At 35.9% G+C, this 12,976-nt stretch overlaps 2 protein-coding genes across 4 annotated transcripts in view; one reads left to right on the top strand and one right to left on the bottom strand.

The window, feature by feature from the left end:
* Positions 1 to 12,976, bottom strand: part of LOC306880072 (transcriptional repressor protein YY1-like) — a 672,069-nt gene that overhangs the window by 158,871 nt on the left and 500,222 nt on the right. The gene's annotated exons all lie outside the window — the stretch shown is intronic.
* The window catches only part of LOC306879911 (MAM domain-containing glycosylphosphatidylinositol anchor protein 2-like), a gene marked incomplete at both ends in the record, with an annotated part of 192,085 nt that overhangs the window by 595 nt on the left and 178,514 nt on the right, over positions 1 to 12,976 (top strand). The gene's annotated exons all lie outside the window — the stretch shown is intronic.

A 12,976-nucleotide genomic window follows, 5' to 3' on the forward strand; every position in this document is an offset into this window, starting at 1 on the left:
AACTGCATTGCATTTAACAAACACTGTGGGAATACAACAGAAGTTATTTAATTGCATAAAAGAAACATTGTAGAAATGCCTTAATATTCCCAATCCACAAGGTAAAATAATGCAAATAGCAAGTATATCTATATTGCAAATGTGCATATTGCATGCTATACAGTTCCTCCATTTGTTTTCCTCATTTAATGGAATTCATTGCATTGCATTTACTGTAAGAAACACTGTAGAAGTGCTTCAATATTCCCAATGTACAAGGAAAAATAATGTAAATGTGCCCATTGCATGCTAAACAGTTCATCCATTGGGTTCCTCACATTCAACTGAAGTCATTGGATTGCATTTAAGAAACGTTGTGGGAATGCAACAGAAGTTATTTAATTGCATTGAAGAAACATTGTAGAAATGCCTTAATATTCCCAATCCACAAGGTAAAATAATCCAAATAGCAAGTATATCTATTGCAAATAAACTAAACATTAAGCATCGCATTAAAGAAATGCTGTAGAAATGCTTCATTATTCCCAATCTAGAAGCAAAAATTATGCTTTGCATTCTAAACAGTTCATCCATTGGGTTTTTCTCACATTTAATGGTAGCTGCACGAAGAAACATTCATGCATTTTAATTTGCATTGGAGAAACGTTGTCGAAAAGCTATATGCTGTTTAATGTGTCATCGTGGTTGCAAATGTCACAGCAAGTGTCTAAAATCTGCATATGTCGAGCTCTAGCCTCTCCTTATCTTGCATTCTCATCGTGTGCGCTAATCAACTAGTGGCATTCTAGTAGTGTAGTGTGGGTTAACCAGAGCTTTGCGTGACCATGAGTCATAATGTGCAAATGTCATGAGGGAAAACATCTAAGCATTGTTTACTGTGGGCCGCTGTTGCTCAGGGCCGATCTGACTGGCGGGTCACGCGTTGAGATGGTGGGCGTAATATCAACTAGATGGCTTTTGTTTCTGGAGTCGGTTCACATGGAGACGGGCACGCAGGATAGTGCACATGTGTCTCTGAGGGGCTAATAGGATAATAGAGTTTGGGTAGAGCCGGGTTTCGCTGATCCATGAGAATGCACTTTAAAATCAATGACTTCAGCGCCTGTGGAGGAATGGAAATGACGGTGTGAGATGCTGGTGAATGCCAACATTGCGCAGCAGTATATGCTTCCTATTTAGTGTTAATTATAGATTCGCTTGAAGTGTTCACTGCTCCCTACACACTCAGCAGGGGACACTTAAAGGAGTAGTTCATCAAAAATAAGAATGTGTGGTAAATGTGCTCATCCTCAGTTCATCTGAGATGTAGATGAGTTTGTTTCTTCATCAGGTTTGTAGAAATGTGTCTCTGCATCAGTGTCTCAGCAATGGATGCTCTGCAGTGAATGGGTGCCGTCAGAATGAGAGTCCAAACAGCTGATAAAAACATCACAATAATCCACACCACTCCAGTCCATCAGTTTCTGGAGAAGACAAAAGCTGAAACTAATGCAGCATTAAGATGTTTTTAATTTTGAACCGTTGCTTCTGGCCAAAATATGAGTCCATAATCCATAATAATGCTTACTACAGTAAAGAAACAACAATTCACTCCAAAAAAGGCCTAAATTTAAGATATGTTTATTTGAATTTTTTATGAAATTTCCATGCATTTTAGATTAAACTAATAAACTAAATGTGATGCATATTTGTTAGTCATAAATGAGTAAAAAAAATAAAAATAAATCATTATCATTGGTTTCCTATACAGCATTTCTCCAGCCAAAATATATTTTAAATAAATGCTAAATATATGTTGAAAACAGTCACGCTGAAGGAATTTTAATTTTTTTTAAATGAAGATATATTTAGTTTTAATCTTCTAATGCCAAAACATATTTCAAAATGTAAAATGGCCAAAACAAGTTGTGGAAGAAAATATATTAATGTAAATATATTTTAGCAAATATATACTTTCGGTCATTTATTATTTTTTTTTGCATGTTTTGAATTATATTATATTATATTGTATTATAATTTGCCATATTGTTTTATTTAAATAATTATGTTTTAAAAATGCATGTATTCATACTTAGAATCAACATAAATCTGTTCATTGTGAAAACAAGTACGTTTATTTAGTTAAAAAAGTATGGACATTGTTAAAAGATAAATAAATAGCAGTAGTCAGTTCAGTCAAACTTTATGAGATCGAAACAATTCATAATTATCCATGATAAATATGGTTATTGTGCATTTAACACACATTCAGTGTATAAGTACTATTACAAAAATCTGAGCTGTTTCATTTATGTATGACTGACTAATATGCATCACGTTACAATGATCAGTTTGTTTATGTTAAAACTCTGTAATCCAAACGAATATAAGTTATATACGCAATTAAAATGCATATGTCATAACTTTAGGCCTACATTCCAACAAGGTCATCAAACGCAGATGACATTTGAGTCATCATATACATCATATACTTGTGTAAATAAATACGATTACTGCATACATTACATTAATTTAATCTTTAATTTAACTGTTTGGTGAGCTGTGGTGATGATAATGGTGTCGCATCTGGAGATCTTAACTCACCTCAGGCCTAGTTCTGGTTAGTGGTCACCTCAGCTGTGCACATGTGTATCTGAGGTGAGAAAAAGTGACATTAGAAGACAGTTTTCTCTTATTTTAGCCGAACTTGTGTAGCACTGAGATGCTGCTGATGCTCATTTTCCCTGAAGCACACTTGTTCCCTATATGCCATTAGCAGCACTCGCTCCCTATGATTTGGAACCCGTTTAAGTCCACTTCACAGTGCACAGCCGGGTGATTGGAACGAGGCTCTGTCAGTCGTATCCCATCATGCATTAGTGCAGAGTGTTTGGACAGACGGTGTAATGTGTGTAACTTGATGATTAGTCATTTGTGTTATGAATCCCAGTCTAAACATCATTATGAAGATGAAGGTTGGCTTTATGTGGCATCCTGTAATACGTGATATTAGTCTGGGTTTATTGTTGGTTGGACGAGAGTTGTGGTTTCATTTAGTTCATCGGTAACACTTTGCAATAAGATTACATTTGTTAGCAACATAAGTTAGTTAACTATAATGGAAAATGCTTCTAAAGAATGTATTTATTAATCTCATTTAATGATAATTTCACCAATTCTTAATACATTATTAAACTTAAGTGTTGCATCTGTTAATATTATTTAATATTTCAACCCGATCTCATGAAAGTGCATATAAATAGTACACCAAATAAAAACAAAAAACATTTGGTAATTTCCAAAAATTAACTTTGGTGTGTATATGCTACGTGTTGGGTAGGATTAGGGTTGTGGGGTTGATGCGTATCATATGCACGCCAAAGTCCATTTTAGCGTATCAATACCACGAGTTTTTGTTTCTATTTGACGTACTATTTATACACATTTTCATGAGACCAAGCTCAATATTTATACATGTATTTCATGTATTTTATGTGTGTATATATCAAAATATTAAAAAATGGCCAAAATTATGTTTGCTAAAATATATTTACATAAATATATTTTCTACGAATGTTTTGGCCATTTTTGTATAGTATTGAAATAAATGTTAAAAAATTTTTTTAATTGAAAATACTATCATTGAGCCTCACTGTTTACAACATTTTCAACATTTTATTTATTTATACGTTCGTTCGTTCATTCATTAATTTTTGCCATATAGGATAACATGAGCTAATAAAGAACAATATTAACAAGCATAAATGAATACTGTGTAAAATGTAATGCTCATTGTTATTTAATGCATTAACTCACATGAACTAACGAGACCTTTATTGTAAAGTCTTACTGCAGAGTCTGAACTCGTGTTGTTCTCCTGGGAACATCTTCTTGACGAGTGCTGAAGTTGTAATTGTGTCGTGATGAGCCCTTGAGTGCTTTTGGACAGAATAAATGGATTCGCTGGTTAATTTCATATTTCTTTCTCTTTCACTTTCCACCAAACACCTTTTTATTTAACTGCTGATGAAGAGCGAAAGATAAAGTGTGGAACTGATGCTGAATTTGTGCTGTTGATGATTGTCATGCTGCCACAGAGGATGATGGGAAATGTAGTTTGCATTTTAATAGCTTTTTTTGTAGCTTGACAGCCGTGATTATTCAAAAAATGCTTTTTTTCCCTTCTATAGAAGAGCAATATGAATTGGAGTGTCATATAACAAAATGTTTGGTGTTTTATTACATTAACCAGTTAGAAGAAGCTTTTTACTAAGACTTTTTTGGTCTGAAAAAGAAGTGTGCTTAATTGTTGAATTGTGTACCTCATATCTTTTAAAATATACTTTTAAAAAACTGCATGTGCAGCTTATATAATATTCATTAAATAAAAACCCGTTTAAGTGCACTTAAAGAGAGACACTCTCACGAGTGTTTCCTAACGCATGTAAGTAGACTTTTAAAAAGTGACCCATGTAATGATGTCAAATGAGCAGTTTTACTTTAAAGTACACTTTAAATCATTGTTTTAATCAACTTTTGTCATGCTTTAAAGATGTACACTAACTTAGAGCACATGTAAAGTACTTTAAAGTTACATTTTCAAATGCACTAAATTGCAACTTCATTATTAAAAATGTGTAATTACAAAATACTTAAATGCATGACATACACGTTTCAGTGGAATTACATTAAAGTAGTTACACATTAAACCATATTTTAAAGACAATATTAAATATTAAATGCATATTAAATATGAAAATTGCACTTAAGTGGATAAAAAAGCACTCCTAATTTAATAACTGCTTTTAATATACATGCAAATGACATGCAATTGAGTGTCTGAAAACATTGCATTCAGTTGCATTTTAGTACATTATCAAGCACTCATTTTTAAAGTAAAATTTACTATATTCAGAAGGGATCTTTGGTTTAATTATGGGAATTTTTGAAATTGAAGAGGAGATGGGTCAAACGTTTTTCATCCAAGATGATGATTGTAGAGAAGAAGTGTGGGAACCGTGTGTCGTTGCATAATGTTGTTTCATGCGATGCCTCTGTTCTTTAAAGTGTCAGGATGAATGAAAACAAGGCTGCTGCGCTTTATTCTCTGCGCCGGCCGCTAGTGAAGTCTCAGCTTCTCCTCGGGTCTCTGTTCACGGCGAGCTTCAGATGCCGGCCATCTAAACTATGCAAATGCATTCCACCAGTGCAACTAAAGCGCTCTTTGTTGCTTCTCTGCGCCTCCTCCAGAGCTCTTTATCAATTCCCTTGGATCAGGAGCCTGCGTTTCCTACTGTAATGAGAGCCAGAGCGAAGCCCTGCTGCTGTTTGACGCAACCTCTCACACTTTTACTTGTGTGTTCATAGGATGAGATTTTGTAAATTACATTTTGAATTGGTAAAATGCATATATAATGCATAAGATGCATATATAATTTTTCCATGCATTTGCATTACACAGTTTTAACTAATAAACGTAATGTGATGCATATGTGTCAGTCATACATCAATGAAACAGGTCAGATTTCTGTAATAGCTCTAAAAAACTGGATGTGTTTTAAATGCATGATAACCAGATTTATATATTAATAATTTATAAATTCAAATTGTTCTAATCTTTTACATTTTAACTAATTAAACTAAACTAAATTTAGAAATAAACTAAATTTAAAACCATTATAAAAGTTACTTGGAATAAAATGGAATAAAATAAATGATAACTGAAATAAAATATAATATAAAAAGAAAACTTAAATATATTTTATTTCAGTGCAATTTCCAAGGCAAAATTTCTGTATTTTTTAATTTAACTTTATGTAATAAAATAACAAAATAAATAAAATATAGACATATTAAAAAATGAAAAAAACAAAATTACAAAAACTTTGACTAAAATTAACATGAAAGCAGAAATTGTGTAAAAAAAAAAATAAATAAATAAAAAACTAATTCAAAATACTAACAAATACGATACTGAAAAAACAGTGGTTCATACTTTTGAACTGAATAAATGTAATTGTTTTCATAGTGCACATATTTGTACTGATTCTAAGCTATTTGCATAAATGAATTTTGGAAATTATTCTTTTAATAAAATCTAATAGATGCAAATAGTTAATAATATTCTATGCAATGATTTCTTGAGTACTGAAACCTGACCTGCTTCTTTTATGTATGACTGACAAATATACATCCCATTAAGTTTATTAGTTTTAAACTGTGTGAGCAAAATTCATGGGAATCTTATATGAAATTCAAATACATAAATCTTAAATTTAGGCCTAAATATTTTTATGAGTTTAATAAGGTGCTTCTCAACTGGGTTTATTACAAGAACCACTTTTTGTGTTGGACATCAGTTGCAACACAGTAACATGCTTAAATTCAAACACTGATATGTAATAATATGATCATGAACCACCTGACAATATGCAGATTATTAATATGACATAGGCTGAATGGGGAAATTTATGATTTTTGGTCATTTTTAGTTAGGGTTAACCTGTTAATTGTATTTATTTTATTACATCAAGCAAAACTAAATGAAAATGAGAAATGTTAAAATATGTTTTAAATAAAATTGTTAAATAAATTTGATTTTTTTTTAAATACATATAATATTTTATAAAATATCAAAACGTTGTCTTTTATAATTTATTTCAGATAATCTTTGTTTTATTTTAAGTAAAAAAGTCAATACTACAGCTTTTTTTTTCTCTAAATGCTGATAAAGTTTTATATATTATATATAGCTATGCGATAATATAGTTTCCAGTTGTATGTATATATAGGGGTCATATAACCTACCCATGTCTAATTTTTCTAGTTTGACTAGATTCTACAAAGTAAGATGAATTTGTGTTGAAATACTATTTTTGTGTTGAGTTGATTAGACAAGTGACCTTTGACCTCAGTGTTTTAAAGCCGATCAGTCTGTTCACGTTTGCTGTTGTGTTTTATTATTGCTATTCTTCTTTGCTGTCATAACAGAGCTGAGCTATTTCTAGTTTGTGTCCATGGTGAGTTGAGAAGCGCTGAGCTGACGCCTGTAGTGTGAATCTTTCATGCACACTTCTCTCTCTTCAGCTTCACTGGACTTTTGTGTTTTGCTAACTGAGTGCTGAAGTACCTGCTGTACGTTACTGTAGATCAATAGAAGTGCTGTAGAGAACTGACACGAGAGCGCTGGGAAAACACACCGACTTCCCAAAGAGATCATCACAGCGTGAAGAGCACAGATCTGTACATGCGTGACATAAAATACTTCTGGAACATGGCTATCATTTCAGATACTGACACTGTAGTTACTGCAGACACTGTAAACATAACAAAAGTTTGAAATTAAGATTTTTAAATGTTTTTTTTAAGTCTCTTTTGCTCACCAAGGCTGAATTTATTTGATCAAATATACAGTAAAAATTGTGAAATATTACAATTTAATATGTGTTCTCTATGTGAATATCATCTGTTAAAACTTAATTTATTTCTGTGATCAAAGCTGAATTTTGATTTGACATCCCTGATTAAAAACTTGACCCCAAAGATCTAGGACAAAATGACGCCAATGATGGCAGCTATTGTACATTGCTCTTCAGTGTTTGTACTGTTTTTGTTTGTTTTTCCTGTTTTTTGTTTTTCAAATAAGATCAGTTTTACCAGGGATGATCTGCTGAACATTCGGCAGAACACACCACAAAATCTTCTACCGGTTTTTGATTTTTCGGACGTTTTGCTGGACATTGTAGTTGGTGGAGCCATAGCTCTGGTCAAACGCTACAGGAGGCGCAGACGGGGAAAGCGAGCCGGCGCGCTCGTGAAACTTCGTCAGTGCGGATTTAGAACGGCGTTACCTAGCATCCATTTGTCGAATCTCCGCTCTCTACCCCACAAAACGGACGAACTCCTTCTGCTCTCCCGGACAAACAAGGACTTTTCTAACTCTGCTGCTCTGTGTTTCACGGAAACCTGGTTGAATGGCGACATACCGGACAGCGCGATTCATCTGCCTAATTACCAGCTGATCGGAGCAGATCGGGACACAGAATCAACGGGGAAATCGCGCGGCGGCGGGACATGCTTTTACATCAATGAGAGGTGGTGTACAGATGTAACTGTGTTAAAGAAGATGTGCTGCTCAGATCTAGAAACGCTCTTCATTAATCTATTCGCCGCGGGAGTTCTGCTCGTTCATTCTAGTGAGTGTTTACATTCCACCGCAAGCGCACGTGAGCACAGCTCTACAGAAACTCACTGATCTGATCACAGAGAGTGAGCAACAACACCCGGACTCTGTTTTAATCATTCTCGGGGACTTTAATAAAGCAAATCTCTCCCGTGAACTGCCAAAATACAGACAGCACATCACATGTTCCACCAGAGACAGTAATATATTGGATCACTGTTACACAACAATAAAGGACGCATATCACTCTGTTCCACGAGCAGCTTTAGGACTCTCTGATCACTGTTTGGTTCATCTTATTCCATCCTACAGGCAGAAACTTAAATCTGCAAAGCCTGTATTAAGATCTGTTAAAAGATGGACTAATGAAACAGAGCGGGATTTACAAGCCTGTTTCGACCTGACTGATTGGACTGTTTTTGAAGCTGCGGCAAATGATCTGGACGAGCTCACAGAGATGTAACATCTTATATCAGTTTCTGTGAGGACATGTGCATTCCTACCAGGACTCATCTATTCTACAACAATGACAAACCATGGTTCACTGCCAAACTCAGACAGCTCCGTCAGGCCAAAGAAGATGCTCACAGAAAGGGGGATAAAGTCTTGTACAAACAGGCCAAATACACACTGGAAAAGGAGATCAGAGTGGCAAAGAGGAATTATTCTGACAAGCTCAGGAACAAATTCTCTTCCAGTGATCCGGCTTCAGTGTGGTTAGGATTGAAGGACATCACCAGCTACAAAACACCACCCCCCAGCACTCTGGAGAATCAACACCTGGCAGACGACTTAAACGAGTTCTTTTGTCGTTTTGAATGATCACCCCACACCCGCCCAGAACACCCCTCCACACAACCATTCACACCTCCTGCAACCCCTCTCTCCCCCACACCTACAATTCAGATCAGCGAAGATGATGTGTGCCAGGTCTTCAGGAAGAACAAAAGATGGAAAGCACCTGGTCCAGATGGTGTGTCACCAGCCTGCCTAAAAATCTGTGCTGAGCAGCTGGCCCCCATCTTCACACAGATCTTCAACAGATCACTGGAGCTGTGTGAAGTCCCCTCATGCTTCAAACGCTCCACCATCATCCCCGTCCCAAAGAAACACAAAATTACTGGACTTAATGACTACAGACCTGTGGCCCTAACATCTGTAGCCATGAAATCATTCGAAAGACTGGTTTTGGCTCATCTGAAGGACATCACTGGACCGTTACTGGACCCCCTGCAGTTTGCCTACAGAGCAAACAGGTCTGTGGATGATGCAGTCAACATGGGACTGCACTTCATCCTACAGCATCTGGACAGACCAGGGACTTATGTGAGGATCCTGTTTGTGGACTTCAGCTCTGCTTTTAACAACATTATCCCGGAAACCCTTCAAAATAAACTAACTCAGCTCTCCGTCCCCACCCCCGTCTGCCAGTGGATCAACAGCTTCCTGACAGACAGACAGCAGTTAGTAAATCTTGGCAAATTCACATCCAGCACCCGCACCATCAGCACTGGAGCTCCTCAGGGCTGCGTACTCTCCCCACTGCTCTTCTCCCTCTACATCAACGACTGCACTTCTAAAGACCCCTCTGTCAAGCTCCTGAAGTTCGCAGACGACACCACACTGATCGGCCTCATCCAGGACGGTGACGAGTCTGCTTACAGACAGGAGGTTAAGGAGCTGGCTGTCTGGTGCAGTCTCAACAACCTGGAGCTTAACAAGCTCAAAACTGTGGAGATGATCGTGGACTTCAGGAGAAACCCCCCTGCTCTCCCCCCACTCACCATTATGAACAGCACTGTGACTGCAGTGGAGTCATTCAGATTCCTGGGCACCACCATCTCTCAGGACCTGAAGTGGGATATTCACATTGACTCCATTGTCAGGAAGGCCCAGTAGAGGCTGTACTTCCTTCGCCAGCTGAGGAAGTTCAACCTGCCACAGGACTTACTGAAACAGTTCTACTCTGCCATCATTGAATCCATCCTCTGCACCTCAATAACTGTCTGGTTCAGCTCAGCTACCAAATCTGACCTCAGAAGACTACGGAGGGTAGTCCGGACTGCTGAGCGAATCATTGGTACAACTCTCCCCACTCTCCAAGAACTGTACTTATACAGAGTGAGCAAAAGGGCTGGCAAAATCTCTCTGGGCCCCTCACATCCAGCACACAACCTCTTTGAACTGTTACCGTCTGGTCGACGCTACAGAGCTCTGAGCACCAGAACGACCAGACACAGGAACAGTTTCTTCCCTCAGTCAATACATCTCATGAACACTCAATAAATAAACGTAGAACACACAACTAATTCATTATCCATTCAACACACTCATTTTATTTTTATTTTCTCATTCTAATTTGCACATACTTGACCTGTACATACATAGTCGCCTATATTATATATTATATGTTGTGTATTTTTTTTTTTTTTGCTGCTTTGTACATTGGTTATTGGCTATTTCTTGTTATTTTGTTTTATTACCTGTGTCCTGTCCTGTTACTGTCTTTCTGTTGCACTGTGGAGCTTCTGTCACTATAACAAATTCCTTGTATGTGTAAACATACTTGGCCAATAAAGCTCATTCTGATTCTGATTCTGATTCTGATTATTATCAAGAGTTGTGCTGCCCAATATGTTTGTGTAAACCATGATATATTTTATTTTTCAGGATTCACAGATGAATAAAAAGTTTAAAAGAACAGCATTTTTTGAAACAGAAATATTTTGGAACATTGTCACTTTTGATCAATTTGAGTCCTTGATATATATTACTTAACCCAAACTTTTAAATAGTAGTGTATCATGGTTTCTGAAGGATCATGTGACACTGAAGACTGGAATAATGATGCTGAATATTCAGCGCTGCATCACAGAAATAAATTACAGTTAAACAGATATTCACACAGAAAACAGCTGTTTTTATTTAAAAGAATATTTCACATTTTTACTGTATTAATAAATATATGCATATATACAAATAAATGCATTGGACTAATATGTATATTCATCAGGTTGATTAATTGTTTTTGTGAAAAACTGTCACTAAATTGGCTGATTCTTGCCCCGCCCCCTAAGGACAATAAAGTTTGACATGATTTTTAAGTAAATATTTGGCAAAACAAGTGATTGTTCATAAAATAGCAATTTTGTGAAGATTTTATTTGCTATATAATCAAATTGCAACGTAAATATCAACATTCCATTGGCAACCAGCACCAGCCGTTAGAATATACACCTATCAGTCGACTATTATTTCTAAACATTTGCCATCAGCAGAGAGTCTGTGGTTGCTGCAGGTCCCGCTGGTTTGGTGTCAGACTCATTGACAGTCTCATGCTAATCTTTCCGTGTCGCTTAAGCCCACACATCCAGTCCAAGTGAAGTGATGTCTGTTGTCATGGCGACAGCATCCGCCGCACACTTCTCGCATCCTCGCAGCAGACAGTCAGTCGCTCAAACTGATGTGTGATGGCGACCTGAGAGAATGAAAGCAAAAAATCAGCGTTTCATCTTGCAGGTGTCCGTTTATCGCATCAAATACTCAAACGAGTCGCTCTTTTGCTCATGAGTCATGCAGCAACAAGCCGTGTTTTTATTGCATTCATCTGTCGGTATGTAGGGCAAACGCAGGAGGTGGTGTTTGTGCAACACTCATTTGGTCAAACGTAGATTTGTCACGGGAGCCGAATCGATTGCATTTGTATACATGAGCGTGTGTAATTTGAGAATTTGAAGCCAACAGATGATATCTTTGACCTCAAAAGTCATAATTATGAGATGAAAAGTTGTAATTGACATACTGAGTCATACAAAGTTATCAAAATTATGACAAAAAAAATCGTAATTATGAGATCAAAAGTCAAAATTATTACTTTAAAGTTCAAATTGACATAGTAAGTTAGAATTATACAAGTTATAAGTATGAGATAAAATGTCAAAATTGAGATCAATCGAAATTATGACATAGTAAATTGTAATTATAAGAAATTTCTAAATTATAATATCAAGTAATATTTGCCTTTTAATGTAAGAATTTCAACTTTTACTCATAATTGACTTCTCATAAATGTGACTTTTTATCTCATAATTCTTTAATTTTTATTGTATAATTGAGACTTTTGTTGAAACTATGACTTTTTATCTCATAATTTCGATGTAGTGTGACAATTATCTCATAATTATGACTTTTAAAGTCATGCTGCCATGGCGCCATGCTGTATGTGTTGCATTCATTCAGGACTCATCAGTATGTAGGGAAAACGCAGGAGCAGATTTGTCACAGGAGCCAGATCGATTGCATTTGTACATGTGAACTTCTGTGATTTGAGCAATCAAAGCCGTCAGATGATATCTGTGTTATAACAAGCCTGTGTAATGACATGTGGTGAGCGATGTGCGCTGGGCTGAAAGACGATCAGAAATCTCATGGATTCTGGTTTTACTGCTTGTGTTGAACCTCTTTATTTATTTCTCCTTTACAGTGGAACCTCTAGGTTTAATCTTGTGTTTCTGTGCTCTGAAAAACATTTGGTGTAAAAACAATTTTTACTCATAAATTGATAGCAAATTTCACAATTAAATAGTGAGAAATGGTAAGTAGCTGTGGAAGCAAGTCCATTGGCAATACATAAGAAACATGTTTTGGTAAGACGTAATTACTTCAAAAGTCATGATTATGAGATGAAAAGTCAAAATTGTGACTTTGAAAGTCATAATTATGACACACTAAGTCATATTATGAGATAAAGTTGGAATTAAGAAATAAAAAGTTGTAATTATGAGATAAGACGTCAAAATTATTATATACCAAATT

The sequence above is a fragment of the Barbus barbus genome (genome assembly GCF_936440315.1).
Source record: "Barbus barbus genome assembly, chromosome: 14".
In the NCBI taxonomy this organism is placed as follows: domain Eukaryota; kingdom Metazoa; phylum Chordata; class Actinopteri; order Cypriniformes; family Cyprinidae; genus Barbus; species Barbus barbus.